At 42.1% G+C, this 19741-nt stretch overlaps 1 long non-coding RNA gene across 3 annotated transcripts; it reads left to right on the forward strand.

Moving 5' to 3' along the window:
- Nucleotides 1–1230: 1230 nt before the first annotated feature.
- LOC106578269 (uncharacterized) lies at nucleotides 1231–18820 on the forward strand. 3 transcript variants are annotated; one of them, XR_001322401.3, is made up of 5 exons: nucleotides 1231–1584; nucleotides 14065–14163; nucleotides 14265–14447; nucleotides 14540–14592; nucleotides 14779–18820. It is a non-coding gene; the product is annotated as an uncharacterized LOC106578269 (long non-coding RNA). The 3 variants fall into 3 exon arrangements; XR_001322402.3 differs by having other exon boundaries at nucleotides 14540–14588; XR_001322404.3 differs by having other exon boundaries at nucleotides 14265–14408.
- The last annotated feature ends 921 nt before the right edge of the window (nucleotides 18821–19741 follow it).

Here is a 19741-nt window from a genome sequence, read left to right on the forward strand (position 1 = left end):
AGAGGTCAAAGCGTAGGGGGGGGGGGGGGGGGGGGGGGTGAAAGGGTGAGGTCAAAAGAGGAAAGGAGTGGAAAGAAGGAGGCAGAGAGAAATGAGTCAAAGGTAGACGTAGGGAGGTTAGTCACCCAGAATTGTGAGGGGTGAGCCATCCTCAGGAAAGGAACTTATCAAGGCGTCAAGCTCATTGATGAACTCTCCAAGGGAACCTGGAGGGCGATAAATGATAAGGATGTTAAGCTTGAATGGGCTAGTGACTGTGACAGCATGGAATTCAAAGGAGGAGATAGACAGATGGGTCAGGGAAGAAAGAGAGAATGTCCACTTGGGAGAGATGAGGATTCCAGTGCCACCACCCCGACTGACCAGATGCTCTCGGGGTATGCGAGAACACGTGGTCAGACGAGGAGAGAGCAGTAGGAGTAGCAGTGTTTTCTGTGGTAATCCATGTTTCCGTCAGCGCCAAGAAGTCGAGGGACTGGAGGGTAGCATAGGCTGAGATGAACTCTGCCTTGTTGGCCGCAGACCGGCAGTTCCAGAGGCTGCCGGAGACCTGGAACTCCACGTGGGTCGTGCGCGCTGGGACCACCAGGTTAGAGTGGCAGCGGCCATGCGGTGTGAAGCGTTTGTGTGGCCTGTGCAGAGAGGAGAGAACAGGGATAGACAGACACATAAGTTGACAGGCTACAGGAGAGGCTACGCTAATGCAAAGGAATGAAAATTAACTAAACAACTGGGGAAGCGAGAGAGCAGGGCCTCCCTCACTAACCATTCGCTGAAACACTCAAATAACTTTTCCAACTTCCACTTTAGAAATTATAATTGATGTAAACTACAGTGGTTCAATGTTTCCAGGAATAGGCTCAAACTTAGTTTATTCAGCTAGATAACTTGGTACAGTATTCTTCCGTGAAACCCACCCAGTGCACCGTGTCCTATGACGCCGTAGCTAACTAGCATGCTAACACAAAGTCAGTTCTGCTAGCTACACAAGTGGACTACACAACTCAAAAGCTCAGAAAGTTAAGCTTACATTGCAAAAATCTTTGACTAAAAATGATACAGTACTGCTAGCTGGTAAAGTTGGCTAGCTAGCAGTGGCTGCGTTTACCTTTATCTTTGATACAAAGACAACTATGTGGCTAGCTAACATTACACTAATCAAATCGTTCCGTTGTAATGTATTTAGTTTCTACAGTACTGATAGTTGGTAAAGTTGGCTAGCTAGCAGTGGCTGTGGTGTTGACGCCGTTGAATGATCCATTGACATTTCTCTCTTTACAACATTTCAGTTTCGTTTATTGTAGTATCATTAAGTTTCCTGCCTGTCCAGACCGCTGTGCTTCATGCGCAATACATTGAGAATTTCAGTACAGTACATAGGAAATGACTCATAGGAGTTCAACTGTTAGCGTGGGTGTGTACTCTATTAAAACAAGGCTCAGACTACTCCCCAACACGGTGTGTTCATCAGATGAACTTTCGGGAATTGCGTTTATACAAGAACGATGGCTTCATACATTCTCTGTGCGCTTTGTGGACTGATCATTGCGACAATTGTGAAACTAAACGGAGTGAATGGGCAAAGTAAGTCAAATATTTTTTCTTAAACTTTGTGCTAAAATGTAATTGTACAAAGTTTGTTTTCGTTGACATGTCTATGTAAGGGCAAGTAGAAAAAGACTTGTAAGAAATGTTTTATTTGAAATGCGAAAACTTTATTTTCTCTCACTTTTAATCGCATGGGAATTCGTGTTTTATTTAAGAACATGGAATCATCGCATGGCCTCTCAAATTGAGTCGGATAAAAGGGTTGCTTATCGAGTTTTCTACCAGCTGCCTTCTCACCGGTTCCGCATTCTAATCACCTTATTTCACTCCATCCATGCCAACGGGTGAGGACAGACCTAATTGAATGGTGTAGCCTACTTGTAGTTGGCAACAGAAAAGAAATAACTTCTTTACTTGCTTGAGGATGTATAAATGATTAGCATAATTGGTGACTTTGAACTTGAGAAAAAATGTTCTCCCATTCCCAGCACATTAAGAATTCCTTTATTTTCTAGGGTGGCTCTCAGTTATGAGAACGTTATTATTTATTGCATGCATGTGAGACTGTTTAAGCATTGACCAGACCAGGTAAACAATGTAGAAAATGCTGAAATAGGCTTGCCCTTGATCATGACTCTCAGTTCCATTATATTACACATAAGAGTCATTGGATGAAGGCGTCTTATGTAAGGGGGAGTTTTGTTAAGATCCTCGAAGCTCAATCTGAAAATAAACAAGTGTCGCTTGCGGTACGGGTTTGGAAGCATAAGGACCTTATCTTTCATATCAACGATAAATAATTTTCAAAAAAAAAACGTTACATTTATACACACCTTGTTAGTGTTCCCCACGGCCATATCTCCATAATCCAGCGATTGTTTACGGAAGACATGAGGCGACCAACTGTACTAAGTATCTAGCATGCCCTGAACACCTGAATGTAAGCCTAACATGGGAAGTGTAGTTGCGTCGGACGGAGGCCCGGTATTGAGCTGTGCAAAACTGCTACAGTAAGTGTGTTTTATTTAATGGATTCTTTCTCGCTGATGAAATATAAGGGCCATATGTTTCGAAAGCCGTGTCGCAAGCGATGATTATTGACGTTTCGAAACTATAAAACACAGCTTCGGCATGTTACTGGTTGAGAACTGTAGGGAGAAGGCAGAATGCCGTCAAGAGTTTTCCGAGATTTAGCTTGCACCCTCGACCCACGGGTGAATTGGAATTGTGCAGGTGGTGGGGCTGACACTATAGGCTACCAGTGTTGATTTCCTATGATTATTTATCAAATATAAATCTACTTACCCTCCCCCCTCTTTTCAAGTGACACCTTCTCATGCAGAATATGAAGGCCTAACAGCTAGCACACGTCAATTCTAACATTAGCAGTCATGGTATGACCAGGGGCGAAAATCTGATATCAACTTTGGGGGGGACAATTACATGAAATTTTCTCAAGAGCAATTCCTGAGGGGGACACCAAAAGTAGTGCTGTAACACATAGCCTACATTGTAATATGGTAAATGTATATTGAGGAACCAAAGAAATAAGGTGTTTGCCGTACTCCTAACTACCGGTACCCAAAACTACACAACTACTCACAACAGCAATACCATTGCCTTTAACAAATCTTAGTTCAGTCACCAGTTTAAGTTGAGAGTGGGGGTATCCATGGCATTTTCCAATTATGTTCCTATTTTACAAGTCAAAAAAATTGAGAACCTTTCATAATGTTGCCAAACAAAGACTCAACAAACTTACCTGAGACTCCCTGTCTCTGCCAGTCTAACCCTGCATATCTGTCCCCAACTCTGCTGTCTGTGTGCCATCTGTTGCCTGCTCTGCCTAATGACATCATTGTGAAACATTTCCATTAGAATTTCATTTCTTTCTTATGAACATTTTATCAACTAGTCTTTGAAATATTAGGCTACTAGGGTTCTTACTTTGCGTTTTGGTGTACTGAAAAATACTCTGATGTCCGTCTTTAATTTTTCTGCCATTTTTTTACCTGGCTGGCTGGCTACACACACACACAGTGTGTAGGTTATTTACAGTAGGAGATGGGCTTCTATCATCTTATCTTTTATCATTCTATTTGGGCTTCGATCTAAAAGGTAGCTAGCAAATGTGAAACGGATTAAAATGACAAGAGTTGACAGCTGTATGAGTTCACCATTTACACAACATATGCTGCAACCTTTTGTAATTGTAATAGTTTGTTTCATATTGGCTGGCTTCCAACAATAGCTGAATTTGCAAAGCAAGCGAGCACCAATTCCGTTTCAGTGGTGTTTGCTATAATCTTTTCTACCCGGGTTAAATAAAATAAATAAATAAAAGTTCCCTTGCGACAATTTAGCTTTTGCAACGAGACCATTAAATATATTTAAGACAATGGTAGAAGAAGAGTGTAGTTCTGTTCAGTTTGGACTTCAGTTTATCGCTAACCTTATCACAGGGACTTTGAAGCACTAACTTACATCATCTGCATGCTGATCTCGGAATAAATTGACGATAGCAAAGATTCCATCTTTGACGAGGCCAAATAAATGGAATAGGTACTAGCTAGCTTAATAGTTAATATTTGCGCGCTAGCTCTGCATAATCAGCTAGTGTGTGTGCGCAATTGACTGGATTAACTTTACGTCAGTTACGTTCATTGAGTGCCTTTCAGACAGTAGACACGACCCCTCTGTTACCTTGCCAGTGGATCAAACCATTGTGAGGAAAAGGGTGGGGGGGTCGCAATCTTTTGAAACTTAAACGCGCTATTAAGTGTCTATAATCAGCACAATTGCTTTCATTGCGTATTATTAATATTATTTAAATTACATAGTTATGTTTCAGTGATATATTGGGGGGGGACAAATCATATTTTTCCCAGGATGGGGGGGGTCATGTGTCCCCCGTCCCCCCCGGGATTTCCGCCCCTGGGTATGACAGACGAAGATGAGAATCCCTTGAAAAATAAAACACTAACTGATAACATGCATCATCTGCTATCTTACCATGGAAACCCAGACTGACTGTTTGATACTGTAGATTTCATGCAAGTGCTGACTTGTCTCCAATTTCCTGCACTCTTATCTCACACCTTTGTCTTACATCATTGTGTCACTCAGTACTGACCTTTTGGTATCGTTTCACTGAGTTACAAAGCAGCTGATGCTAAATGCAACTAAAAGAAGAATCCTGTAAGTATGACTGATCAACACCACACCAATCATAGCCTATATTACACCCATGATTAAAGTAATGTGGAATGGTGAGATAATGCGGCAGGTTATTAAAAAGTATGCATCCTTCCAACTGTTTGCCGTGAATGTTGAAAATTGTCAACATTTTCTCAATTAAGTACATTGCCCATGTGGTAACATGCTGAATTACAAAATAACAAATGACATTGTGAACACCTGATTACACTGGATAGCTAGAACTTTAACCCTTGTGTGACCTTTGAGCTCAAGAAATAGCAAACTATAATCTTCATCTTATTTAACTCTATCTTTACATCACGTTGTAAGGTCGCGTCAATTCAAATCTGGTATTAGAACAAATTATTTGGCAAAGAGTAACTCAAGTTTTCTTTGTTCTTTAATTATTGCAAACACGTGTATGGTAAATAAGTTGTTCGTATATATATATACGGTCTCGCTGTGACACCACACAGGGCAGACAGAGAAGAGAGCGTCACATCCTATTGTTCTCTCTTATATACTCTGACAGAGATAGTTCCCGCTCAATGCTGGCCTGTCAGAGGGAGGAGGAGCGTGGTTTAAACTTGCTCCTCCTATCGTCGGCGGGCAGGCTGGTCCCAGCCTCGTGATGCACTTCCTGTCGCCGGTTGTAGTTCTTGTCTTCAGCAGTTGACTTATCCGTAGTTTATATACTTAATATTGTAGCATAGCTTCCCCGGTATATTATATAGGTTATGCAAACAAAATAGCCAGTTTAACCCTAACAACGTCAATGATTGAATCTATTGATGTGAAGACGTCAAAGTGAACTATTAACTCTGTAAAGTAACAGGTTTTTCATTACATTATTTACACGTTTGTTTAGTGCTGTGATCACATTTCATTTACCATCATGCTTTATTCTTTACTGAGTTTAATTAACATTGCAGACCTTTTCCTTCAATACTTCTTCACTTTACATATATTTATTTAAATGTGCCTTGTCTAAACTACACTGCTCAAAAAAATAAAGGGAACACTAAAATAACACATCCTAGATCTGAATGAATGAAATAATCTTATTAAATACTTTTTTCTTTACATAGTTGATTGTGCTGACAACAAAATCACACAAAAATAATCAATGGAAATCCAATTTATCAACCCATGGAGGTCTGGATTTGGAGTCACACTCAAAATTAAAGTGGAAAACCACACTACAGGCTGATCCAACTTTGATGTAATGTCCTTAAAACAAGTCAAAATGAGGCTCAGTAGTGTGTGTGGCCTCCACGTGCCTGTATGACCTCCCTACAACGCCTGGGCATGCTCCTGATGAGGTGGCGGATGGTCTCCTGAGGGATCTCCTCCCAGACCTGGACTAAAGCATCCGCCAACTCCTGGACAGTCTGTGGTTCAACATGGCGTTGGTGGATGGAGCGAGACATGATGTCCCAGATGTGCTCAATTGGATTCAGGTCTGGGGAACGGGCGGGCCAGTCCATAGCATCAATGCCTTCCTCTTGCAGGAACTGCTGACACACTCCAGCCACATGAGGTCTAGCATTGTCTTGCATTAGGAGGAACCCAGGGCCAACCGCACCAGCATATGGTCTCACAAGGGGTCTGAGGATCTCATCTCGGTACCTAATGGCAGTCAGGCTACCTCTGGCGAGCACATGGAGGGCTGTGCGGCCCCCCAAAGAAATGCCACCCCACACCATGACTGACCCACCGCCAAACCGGTCATGCTGGAGGATGTTGCAGGCAGCAGAACGTTCTCCATGGCGTCTCCAGACTCTGTCACGTCTGTCACATGTGCTCAGTGTGAACCTGCTTTCATCTGTGAAGAGCACAGGGCGCCAGTGGCGAATTTGCCAATCTTGGTGTTCTCTGGCAAATGCCAAACGTCCTGCACGGTGTTGGGCTGTAAGCACAACCCCCACCTGTGGACGTCGGGCCCTCATACCACCCTCATGGAGTCTGTTTCTGACAGTTTGAGCAGACATATGCACATTTATGGCCTGCTGGAGGTCATTTTGCAGGGCTCTGGCAGTGCTCCTCCTGCTCCTCCTTGCACGAAGGCAGAGGTAGCGGTCCTGCTGCTGGGTTGTTGTCCTCCTACGGCCTCCTCCACGTCTCCTGATGTACTGGCCTGTCTCCTGGTAGCACCTCCATGCTCTGGACACTACGCTGACAGACACAGCAAACCTTCTTGCCACAGCTCGCATTGATGTGCCATCCTGGATGAGCTGCACTACCTGAGCCACTTGTGTGGGTTGTAGACCCCGTCTCATGCTACCACTAGAGTGAAAGCACCGCCAGCATTCAAAAGTGACCAAAACATCAGCCGGGAAGCATATGAACTGAGAAGTGGTCTGTGGTCACCACCTGCAGAACCACTCCTTTATTGGGGGTGTCTTGCTAATTGGCTATCATTTCCACCTGTTGTCTATTCTATTTGCACAACAGCATGTGAAATGTATTGTCAATCAGTGTTGCTTCCTAAGTGGACAGTTTGATTTCACACAAGTGTGATTGACTTGGAGTTACATTGTGTTGTTTAAGTGTTCCCTTTATTTTTTTGAGCAGTGTATATACAGTGCATTCAGAAAGTATTTAGACCCCTTGACTTTTTCTACGTTGTTACGTTACAGCCATATTCTAAAATTGATTTAAAAAAAAAAAAATCCCCTCATCAATCTACACACACTCCCCAATGACAAAGCAAAAACAGGTTTTTGCAAATGTATAACAAAAAAGAAAGCGGAAATATTACATTTACATAAGTATTCAGACCCTTTACTCAGTTGAAGCAACTTTGGCAATGATTACAGCCTCGAGTCTTCTTGGGTATGATGTTACAAGCTTGGCACACCTGTATTTGGGGAGTTTCTCCCATTCTTCTCAGCAGATCCTCTCAAGCTCTGTCAGGTTGGATGGGGAGCGTCGCTGCACAGCTATTTTCAGGTCTCTCCACAGAGATGTTTGATGGGGTTCAAGTCCGGGCTTTGGCTGGCCACTCAAGGACATTCAGAGACTTGTCCCAAAGCCACTCCTGCTTTGTCTTTGCTGTGTGCTTAGGCTCATTATCCTGTTGGAATGGGAACCTTCGCCCCAGTCTTAACCTGCTCCAGAGCTCTCAGGATCTTTCATCAAGGATCTCTCTGTTCTGTCCTAGAATCTTTCCCTCGATCCTGACTAGTCTCCCACTCCCTGCCACTGAAAAACATCCCCACAGCCTGATGCTGCCACCATCATGCTTCACCGTAGGGATGGTGCCAGGTTTCCTCCAGACGTGACGCTTGGCATTCATCTTTTCTTTTTCCTTCTTTTTTTTGTTTTATCTGTCGGCCCTAGCCCCGAACTCAGGCCCTGTGTGTAGTTAACCGACCCTCTCTGCCCATTCATCTCCATTTTACCTGTTGTTGTCGTCTTAGCTGATTTAGCTGTTGTTGTCTTAGCTAGCTCTCCCAATCAACACCTGTGATTGCTTTATGCCTCGCTTTATGTCTCTCTCAAATGTCAATATGCCTTGTATACTGTTGATTAGTATAGTTATCATTGTTTTAGTTTACAGTGGAGCCCCTAGTCCCACTCTACATGCCTCAGATTCCTCCTTTGTCTCACCCCCCACACATGCGGTGACCTCACCCAGTATAACCAGCACGTCCAGAGATGCAACCTCTCTTATCATCACTCAGTGCCTGGGCTTAACTCCACTGTACCCGCACCCCACCATACCCCTCTCTGCACATTATGTCCTGACTCTATTCCACCACACCCAGAAATCTGCTCCTTTTATTCTCTGTCCCCAACGCACTAGACGACCAGTTTTGATATCCTTTAGCCATACCCTCATCCTACTCCTCCTCTGTTCCTCGGGTGATGTGGAGGTTAACCCAGGCCCTGTGTGTCCCCAGGCACTCTCATTTGTTGACATCTGTAATCGAAAAAGCCTTGGTCTCATGCATGTTAACATCAGAAGCCTCCTCCCTAAGTTTGTTTTACTCACTGCTTTAGCACACTCCGCCAACCCTGATGTCCTTGCCGTGTCTGAATCCAGGCTTAGGAAGGCCACCAAAAATTCTGAGATTTCCATACCCAACTACAACATTTTCCGTCAAGAAAGAACTGCCGAAGGGGGAGGAGTTGCAATATACTGCAGAGATAGCTTGCAAAGTTCTGTCATACTTTCCAGGTCTATGCCCAAACAGTTAGTTTATAATTTTAAAACTTAATCTCTCCAGAAATAAGTCTCTCACTGTTGCCGCCTGTTATAGACCCCCCTCAGCTTCCAGCTGTGCCCTGGACACCATATGTGAATTGATCGCCCCTCATCTATCTTCAGAGTTTGTTTTGTTAGGTGACCTGAAATGGGATATGCTTAACACCCCTGCAGTCCTACAATCTAAGATAGATGCCCTCAATCTCACACAAATCATCAAGGAACCCACCAGGTACAACCCTAAATCCGTAAACATAGATATTATCCTGACCAACTTGCCCTCCAAATACACCTCTGCTGTTTTCAATCAGGACCACCCCTCATCACTGTCAAACGCTCCCTAAAACACTTCTGCGAGCAGGCCTTTCTAATTGATATGGCCCGGGTATCCTGGAAGGATATTGACCTCATCCCGTCAGTCGAGGATGCCAGGTCGTTCTTTTAAAATTAATTTCCTCACCATCTTAAATAAGCATGCCCCTTTCAAAAAAATGTAGAACTAAGAACAGATATAACCCTTGGTTCACTCCAGACCTGACTGCCCTTGACCAGCATAAAAACACCCTGTGGCGAATAGTCCCTGCGATATGCAACTGTTCAGGTAAGTCAGGAACCAATACACGCAGTCAGTCAGGAAAGCAAAGGCTAGCTTCTTCAAACAGAAAGTTGCATCCTGTAGCTCTAACTCCAAAAAGTTTTGGGACACTGTAAAGTCCATGGAGAACAAGAGCACCTCCTCCCAGCTGCCCACTGCACTGAGGCTAGGTAACACAGTCACCAATAAGCATTTCCCTATGGCTGGCTGCCCAGCCCAACAGCTCTAACCCCCCCCCCCCCCCACCCCCCACCCCACCCCGCAGCTACTTTCCTGAGCCTCCCCAGCTACTCCTTCACCTAAATCCAGATTGCAGATGTTCTGAAAGAGCTGCAAAACCTGGACCCGTACAAATCAGCTGGGCTAGACAATCTGGACCCTCTCTTTCTAAAACTATCCGCCACCATTGTTGCAACCCCTATTACCAGTCTGTTTAACCTCTCTTTCGTATTGTCCGAGATCACTAAAGATTGGAAAGCTGCCGTGGCCATCCCCCTCTTCAAAGGGGGTGACACTCTAGACCCAAACTGTTATAGACCTATATCCATCCTGCCCTGCCTCTCTAAAGTCTTGGAAAGCCAAGTCAATAAACAGATCACTGACCATTTTCGAATCCCACCGTAACTTCGCTGTGCAATCCGGGTGCACCTCAGCCACGCTCAAGGTACTAAACGATATCATAACCGCCATCGATAAAAGACAGTACTGTGCAGCCGTCTTCATCGACCTGTCCAAGGCTTTTGACTCCATAGCCTTGGTTTCTCAAATGACTGCCTCGCCTGGTTCACCAACTACTTCTCTGATAGAGTTCAGTGTGTCAAATCGGAGGGCCTGTTGTCCAGACCTCTGGCAGTCTCTATGGGGGTGCCACAGGGTTCAATTCTCAGGCCGACTCTTTTCTCTGTATACGTCATTGATGTCGCACATGCTACTGGTGATTCTCTGATCCACCTCTACGCAGACGACACCATTCTGTATACATCTGGCCCTTCTTTGGACACTGTGTTAACTAACCTCCAAACGAGCTTCAATGCCATACAACACTCCTTCCGTGGCCTCCAACTGCTCTTAAACACTAGTAAAACCAAATGCATGCTTTTTAACCTTTCGCTGCCCACACCCGCACGCCCCTGACTAGCATCACTACCCTGGACGGTTCTGTCCTAGAATATGTGGGCAACTACAAATACCTAGGTGTCTGGCTAGACTGTAAACTCTCCTTCCAGACTCATATTAAACATCTCCAATCCAAAATCAAATCTAGAATCTGCTTTCTATTTCGCAACAAAGCCTCCTTCACTCACACCGCCAAACTTAACCTAGTAAAACTGACTATCCTACCGATCCTCGACTTCGGCGATGTCATTTACAAAATAGCTTCCAATACTCTACTCAGCAAACTGGATGCAGTCTATCACAGTGCCATCCATTTTGTTACTAAAGCCCCTTATACCACCCACCACTGCAACCTGTGTGCTCTAGTCAGCTGGCCCTCGCTACATATTCGTCGCCAGACCCACTGGCTCCAGGTCATCTCAGCTCCGCCTTTTCTCAGCTCACTGGTCACAATAACAACATCCACCCGTAGCACGCGCCCCAGCAGGTATATCTCACTAGTCATCCCCAAAGCCAACACCTCCTTTCGCCGCCTTTCCTTCCAGTTCTCTGCTGCCAATGACTGGAACGAATTGCAAAAATCGCTGAAGCTGGAGACTTTCTTTATATTTCCCTCACTAACTTTAAACATCAGCTATCTGAGCAGCTAACCGATCGCTGTAGCTGTACATAGTCCATCTGTAAATAGCCCACCCAATCTACCTACCTCATCCCCATATTGTTTTTATTTACTTTTCTGCTCTTTTGCACACCAGTATCTCGACTTGCACATCGTCATCTGCTCATTTATCACCCAGTGTTAATCTGCTAAATTGTAATTAATTTGCTACTATGGCTTATTTATTGCTTACCTCCTAACGCCATTTGCACACACTGTATATAGACTTTGTTTTTTTCTATTGTCTTGTTGACTGTACGCTTTTCTATTCCATGTGTAACTCTGTTGTTGTTTGTGTCGCACTGCTTTGCTTTTTCTTGGCCAGGTCGCAGTTGTAAATGACAACTTGTTCTCAACTAGCCAACTTGGTTAAATAAAGGTGAAAAAAATTGGAGTGCTGAAAGATGGTTGTCCTTCTGGAAGGTTCTACCAGCTCCACAGAGGAGCTCTGTCAGAGTGCCCATCAGGTTCTTGGTCACCTCCCTGACCAAGGCCCTTCTCCCCCGACTGCTCAGTTTGGCTGGGCGGACAGTTCTAGGAAGAATCTTGGTGGTTCCAAACTTATTCCATTTAAGAATGGAGGCCACTGTGTTCTTGGGGACCTTCCCTAGATCTGTGCCTCGATACAATCCTGTTTTGGAGCTCTACGGAAAATTCCCTCGACCTCATGGCTTGGTTTTTGTTCTGACATGCACTGTCAACTGTGGGACGTTATATAGACCGGTGTGTGCCTTTTTCAAATCATGTCCAATCAATTGAATTTACCATAGGTGGACTCCAAGTTGTAGAAACATCTCAAGGATGATTAATGGAAACAGGATACACCTGAGCTCAATATCAAGTCTCATAGCAAAGGGTCTGAATACTTATGGTATTTCAGTTTTTTATAGATTTGCAAACATTTCTAAACCTGTTTTTGCTTTGTCATTATGGGATATTGTGTGTAGATTAATGAGGAAACCTTTTTTATTTCATAAATTTTAGAATAAGGCTGTAATGTAACAATATGGAAAAAGTCAAGGGGTCTGAATACTTTCTGAATGCACTGTATACAAAAGTATGTGGACACCCCTTCAAATGAGTGGATTCAGCAATTTCAGCCACACCCGTTGCTGACAGGTGTATAAAATTGAGCACACCGCCATGCAATCTCCATAGACAAACATTGACAGGAGAATGGCCTTAGTGTAGAGCTCTGACTTTTTCAATGTGGCACCATCATAGGATTCTACCTTTCCAATAAGTCAGTTAGTCAAATGTCTGCCCTGCTAGAGCTGCCCCGGTCAACTGTAAGTGCTATTATTGTGAAATTAAATATCTAGGAGCCATATTGGCTCAGCTGCGAAGTGGTAGGCAACACAAGCTCACATAACGGGAGCGCCGAGTGCTTAAGCACGTAAACATTGTCTGTCCTCGGTTGCAACACTCACTACGAGTTCCAAATTGCCTCTGGAAGCAACAAAAACTGTTTGTCGGGGGCTTCATGAAATGGGTTTCCATGGCCAAGCAGCTGCACACAAGCAAGCCTAAGAGCACCATGTGCAATGCCAAGCATTGGCTGGAGTGGTGTAAAGGTCGCCGCTATTGGACTCTGGAGCAGTGGAAATGCGTTCCCTGGAGCGATTAAATCATGCTTCACCATCTGGCAGTCCGACGGCCGAATCTGGGTTTGGCGGATGCCAGGAGAACGCTACCTGCCCCAATGCATAGTGCCAACTGTAAAGTTTGGTGGAGGAGGAATTATGGTCTGGGGCTGTTTTCATGGTTTGGCCTAGGCCCCCTTTGGCCTAGGCCCCTTCCAGTGAAGGGAAATCTTACCACTACAGCATTCAATGTTCGATTCTGTGCTTCCAACGTTGTGGAAACAGTTTAGGGAAGGCTCTGTTTCAGCATGACATTGCCCCCGTTCACAAAGCAAGGTCCATACAGAAATGGTTTGTTGATCGGTGTGGAAGAACTCGACTGGCCTGCACATTACCTTGACCTCAACCCCATCGAACACCTTTGGTGTCCACATACTTATGGTCATGTAGTGTATATTAGTCTGGTACTGCTGGCTGTGGCTTCTCTAAAAGGATATATGAGGTTTCCGTTTGTAGTGTCTCAAGGGATGTAGAAATGTTTATCTAGTTTATGACGTGTGTCAGTCAGGGAGGAACCACCGTTCAATGCTGCTATGCTTTCAGTCTCACCAACTTCTCTAGAAGTCAAACACCCAAAACAATGCGGCAAAGCTGGTCTTGATGACACATCCTGCCTGTCTCACCATGCTTGTACACACAAAGCCAGTGAGTAATGTTAATTTACGTGTAGGTGCAAAACCAAAGGAATTCCCCAACTCATTTTATAAGAAGAGGAAACCCACAGTTTCTCGGATCTTCTCAATTTCTTTAGACTTGATGTCATACGATTTCTTTATTATTGGGCCAAAACAATTCCTTTCAGAGACCACACAGACTGAGTGCATACCTTTTTTTATTGGCAGGTTTTAAAAACATCTACATACTTAGGTTGCTGTCCAAAGACTTCAAGCAGATCTATGATTCTCACTGTGCAGGACACTGACCAATGTTGAAGGAAAATAATATATACACACTCCATTCCAATAGTTAATTTGCTTTGGTGAGGTAGAGGAACATTTCCCAATGAGCAAATGTACAGTATGAGTCACAAATTGTGGTCATTCAAAGGGTAAATGCTGTCAGAGGATTAAGCCTCTCCATTTGTTTTTTTTCACAGGCCTATGCACCAGTAAAGAGTTCTGGAGTTCAGACATAGACCAATGCGTATCCTGCTCAACATGCAAGCAGTATCCAAAGACCCCTTCATGTAACACTTGTAAGTTAAGTTTGAATGTTCCTTAGCTAATAATTTAACTTACAACTAAATCTTGCACATAACCAAAACTGTCCCCTTTGACCAATATGTCCCCTTTTCAGGCACATTTACAGAGGAGAGATCTGATGTCTGGAGACTTGCAGCTATTTCCAGTTTCTCTGTGCTGGCAGTTGTTCTGCTCATTGCAGTATTGATCATTGGGGTCATGGTGCATCGATGCACAGCAAACAATAGGCCCCTTCGTGGTAGGGCTCACGGCTACCATCTCCTGATAAACTAACATTGTCAGTCATTAAACTTATTGTAGCATTTTGACCTCTTTGGGTTCTGGTGAAAATACAGTAAAAATGTTCAGCATTTTTTTGTTGTTCTGCAGAACCTATTGAAGAGACAACGGGACCTCTTTACCAAGCTTAAACATTTCAGTAGGTATGCATTCCGCAAATTTGTTGATGTGAACAATTGATAACTGCTATCAATTATTATACATAATTAAATAAGTGTATGTAAGTAGCCTCGATAAGTATGCAAATAGTTTTGTACAAATTGTAATTGTTTTGAAATAATGGGGGATGTTGAGTGAATTAACCAACAAATCTCTCATTACTTTCTCAGCTTCATCTTCCTCCTGACATCGATGTGACAGAACCAAGGGAACACCTTTTGAGGACCAATCGTCAGAAGAATTTCTGTACAATGGACTGTGGGTATTATTTGAGTAGAGTTTGACCATAATGAATTTATACTGCTAGTTAGTAAAGATGTCCTCACACTCATTAGACTGTTACAGAACCGAGCTCTCACATAGAACTGTGTTGACTCACGCTGTCAATCTCGTCTTGTCTGAAGTCAGACTGTACTCTGAGGAAGACCATGTGGTTAGTAAAGAGTAGCTCTCACAGCTCTTTTTGTATTAATGTCCTTTGAGTAGTGATGCTAGTTTTAGCCAGTGTAGATATTCCAATCTATCGATAAGTCATTTGTTCAACAATAAGTAGGTTCAAAAACAGTAGTGAACATGAGACACATCTTGAATGATTTGTATTTATTACCATAACTGTCAATGCTTGAACACCTATTACTGTGTTGGTGTCAGACATATTGTACATTTAGCTTATTAGGTAGAATACCAGCTAACACACTGCCTCGACTTGCCACAAGCAGGATGAATGTGAATACAGCACAATCAAGCTTTCTGGGCCAGGTTTGACCTACTGTACTTCTAAGACTAAAAGGTTTATATTTGCTGGTCATATATAACAACCTCTTGGTGAAGTATACAAGTGATATGTTAGATGAGTGGTCACCAACCCGTCGATCGGTTATTTAAAATATATTTTGATTTGTTTAAAACTTTTTGGGGTTACTACATGATTCCATGTGTTATTTCCTAGTTTGTCTTCACTATTATTCTACAATGTAGAAAATAGTAAATATAAAGAAACTTTGGAATGAGTAGGTGTGCCCAAACGTTTGACCGGTACTGTATATGATTTCCTGAGCTTTCTTATATCTCCTAGATAAAGGACAAACACGTAACCTTGTTTCTTATTTATTTTTTGAATGTCTTTTTGCCATTTATGAATGTGTTATTCAGTATCTCTCTTTGGGCTATAGTAGTAAAGGCCAAATTCAATATTATATCAAATGTTAAAAAAATTTTTTATACCTAAAGGGGTCCTAAAATTCAAATAGCTAAATGAGCCACCTTATGATCATCTTAAAATGATTCCATATGTCAGCTTAGAACCCACCCCACCCCCAACAATGCAGAGAAAGTAGATAAATAATATAAAAAACACATAATACAAGTAACAATAGATGCACAATGAGTGACGATAACTTGGCTATATACAAGGGGTAATAGTACCGAGTCGATGTTCAGGGGTACGAGGTAATTGAAGTAGATATGTACATATAACTAGGAATAAAGTGACAGTAGCAGCAGCATATGTGATGAGTCAAAGTTAGTGCAAAAAGGGGTCAATGCAGATAGTTAACCAAATATCTACTCGGACGAACTGTTTAGCAGTCTTATGGCTCGCGGTAGAAGCCGTTCAGGGTCCTGTTACTAGTTTAAACGATTCATTTTTTAAAGGAGTATAATGTTAACATTTGTGCACTGTAGTCTTCCAATCAAGAGGCAAAGGGAAAATAAGTTGTGACTATGAAACTGCTCAAATATATTGGACATTCTTTAACAGGTAATTTTACCATTATACTGTAAAATGTAGACACTGTGTAATGTGTGCACTATGCAGGATAAGTAGCATAACATGGGGGTTCCCAAACTGTTGTGATGGAAAAGTTCTAGGTGGTCCAGAATTCTGTATAGTTTATATCTAAGCATTTAACTCATTCCCAGAAGGACACAAATAGGGAATCCTTACAACTGTGTTCTGATTCAGAGGGGTTGGGTTAAATGCGGAACACATACACTACTGGTCCAAAATTTTAGAACACCTACTCATTCAAGGGTTTTTCTTTATTTTTAACTATTTTCTACTTTGTAGAATAATAGTGAAGACAACAAAACTATGAAATAACACATAAGGAATCATGTAGTAAGCAAAAAAGTGTTAAACAAATAAATAAAAAAATATATATATTTGAGATTCTTCAAATAGCCACCCTTTGTCTTGATGACAGCTTTGCACACTCTTGGCATTCTCTCAACCAGCTTCATGAGGTAGTCACCTGGAATGCATTTCAATTAACAAGTGTGCCTTCTAAATTTGTGGAATTTCTTTCCTTTTTAATGTGTTTCAGCCAATCAGTTGTGTTGTGACAAGGTAGGGGGATATACAGAAGATAGCCCTATTTGGTAAAAGACAAAGTCCATATTATGGTAAGAACAGCTCAAATAAGCAAAGAAAAATGACAGTCCATCATTACTTTAAGACACGTTCAGTCAATATGGAAAATTAAGAACTTTGAAAGTTTCTTCAAGTGCACTCGCAAAAACCATCGGGCTCTATGATGAAACTGGCTCGCATTAGGACCGCCACAGGAAAGGAAGACCCAGAGTTACCTCTGCTGCAGAGGATAAGTTCATTAGAGTTACCAGCCTCAGAAATTGCAGCCTAAATAAATGCTTCAGAGTTCAAGTAACAAACACATCTCAACATCAACTGTTCAGATGAGACTGTGTGAATCAGGCTTTTATGGTCGAATTGCTGCAAAGAAACCACTACTAACAGACACCAATAATAAGAAGAGACTTGCTTGGGTCAAGAAACACGAGTAATGGACATTAGACTGGTGGAAATTTGTCCTTTGGTCTGGAGTCTAAATTGGAGATTTTTGGTTCCAACCACCGTGTCTTTGTGAGACGCAGTGTGGGTGAACAGATGATCGCCGCATGTGTATTTTCCATCGTAAAGCATGGAGGGGGTGTTATGGTGTGGGGGTGCATTGCTAGTGACACTGTCTGTGATTTATTTAGAATTCAAGGCACATTTAACCAGCATGGCTACCACAGTATTCTGCAGCAATACGCCATCCCATCTAGTTTGGGCTTAGTGGGACTGTCATTTGTTTTTCAACAGGACAATGACCCACAACACACCTCCAGGCAGTGTATGTGCTATTTTACCAAGAAGGAGAGTGATGGAGTGCTGCATCAGATGACCTGGCCTCCACAATCCCCCGACCTCAACCAAATTGAGATGGTTTGGGATGAGTCGGACCGCAGAGTAAAGTAAAACCAGCCAACAAGGGCTCAGTATATTTGGGAACTCCTTCAAGACTATTGGAAAAGCATTCCAGATGAAGTTGGTTGAGAGAATGCCAAGAGTGTGCAATGATGTCAAGGCAAAGGGTGGCTACTTTGAAGAATCTCAAATATAAAATATATTTTGATTTAACACTTTTTTTTGGTTATTACATGATTCCATGTGTTATTTCATAGTTTTGATGTCTTCACTATTATTCTACAATGTAGAAAATAGTAAAAATAAAGGAAAACCCTGGAATGAGTAGGTGTTCTAAAACTTTTGACCGGTAGTGTATTTTGGTTGAATGCATTGTTGTGCAACTTACTCAGTATTCCCTTTCCTCAGTTGAAACAATGGAGATGAGTCAATGCTTGTGACAATGTTTGTAACACTATTAGTCACCAAATGTTAACCCAGGAAGGAACATTATGGTTTAGCGAAAAAACTAACTGAACCCTATTGACAAGTATAACCATAGTTTGAAGCTGAGTACACAGTTATACTAAGTCAGAACACAATTTTAAGGGTTGTGTGTCAGGAGAATGTGGATGGCTGAATAATTACCTATTTCATGTTACTGACAATTACTTCGTTATCAATATTAAGTGGATATGGATAAAAGCAGCAAGAAAAGGACAATGTGTATACAGAATTATTTATTTTGAATTATATTTTTTAATGTTTATAGTTTGTGGTAACAGTTAAATGTCTGGATAAATACTGTCAAAGGGACCCCTGCAAAGTTGTTTATAAAACCAGTGACACCAGCTGACCAACTTTTTGTTACTGAGCAATAACTAACAAGTTGTTAGTTAATTTTTTTTTTGTTTGTTTGTTTGGTTTATGTACATGGGTTAGTGTAGTAATAAGCAATGTTACATGTGAACTCTGGCTGACTTTTGTGTATTATGTTAAGAATAAAATGAGCTGATTTCTAGATATCAACCTTGTATTAAGTTGTTAAACAACAACCAGGTACTGTGCTGCGTGTAGGGGCTTGGTTTGAAACCAAATACTGTGTGTAGGAGACAGGGTGTGGTTTGGAACCAGGTATAGGAAATGGTAAAGTTTGGAAGCAGTTTGAAGGAGAAAGGGATTGGTTTGGAACAGAAAAGCATGCAGAAGCATGCTTTGTTATAAAACTTTAAACAAAATAAAAGGTTGGAATCCTTGGAAAGGACATTAACTTAATTACCAACACAATGTTTTTTTAAGTCATTTAATTTCAACAAACTGATTGGCTAAGGTTCTAATTAGCTACGTTCATAGTCCTAACCTGGAAGTAAAAATATACATTTCAAAGTGACAAAATATATAGAGGGTTATATTATAAAATATTTCAGATTAGTTTTTGAACACTAAATTCAAATCTTTGTGGTATATGCTTTTTATTACACTGTAGCTAGTTTAGCGGTGAGTTCCTTGTGTAAAGGAGAATCCTGCTATGAATGTACAGAGAACCCAACCAATGTTTCATTCCAATATTTACAACTGTGGGAGATGCACATGACACATATAGTACATAGGGGTTGTCATCCTGGCAAAAAAGTTAAGTGTACATTAACAAGTGCCAGAAGAGATGGAACCATAGTAATCAGACAATGCCACTTGCAAGGTTTAAACTGAGATCTGACATTAACACTACATGCAGACCATAAAATGTTAATGGTTTATGAAAATACATGTTGCAATTTGGATATGCGAACCGTATTACAGAACTTAACCGTAATGGCGCCGATAGAGGGCAGCCGTGCTTCTAGCCCCCAGGCAATTTTGCAGTATTGTTTTTTACGTGTTATTTCGTACATTATTAGGCCTGATGTGTATTATTACATACAGCCGGGAATAACATTTGGATATCA

The sequence above is a fragment of the Salmo salar genome, chromosome 19 (genome assembly GCF_965601325.2).
Source record: "Salmo salar chromosome 19, fSalSal1, whole genome shotgun sequence".
Taxonomy (NCBI): Eukaryota; Metazoa; Chordata; class Actinopteri; order Salmoniformes; family Salmonidae; genus Salmo; species Salmo salar.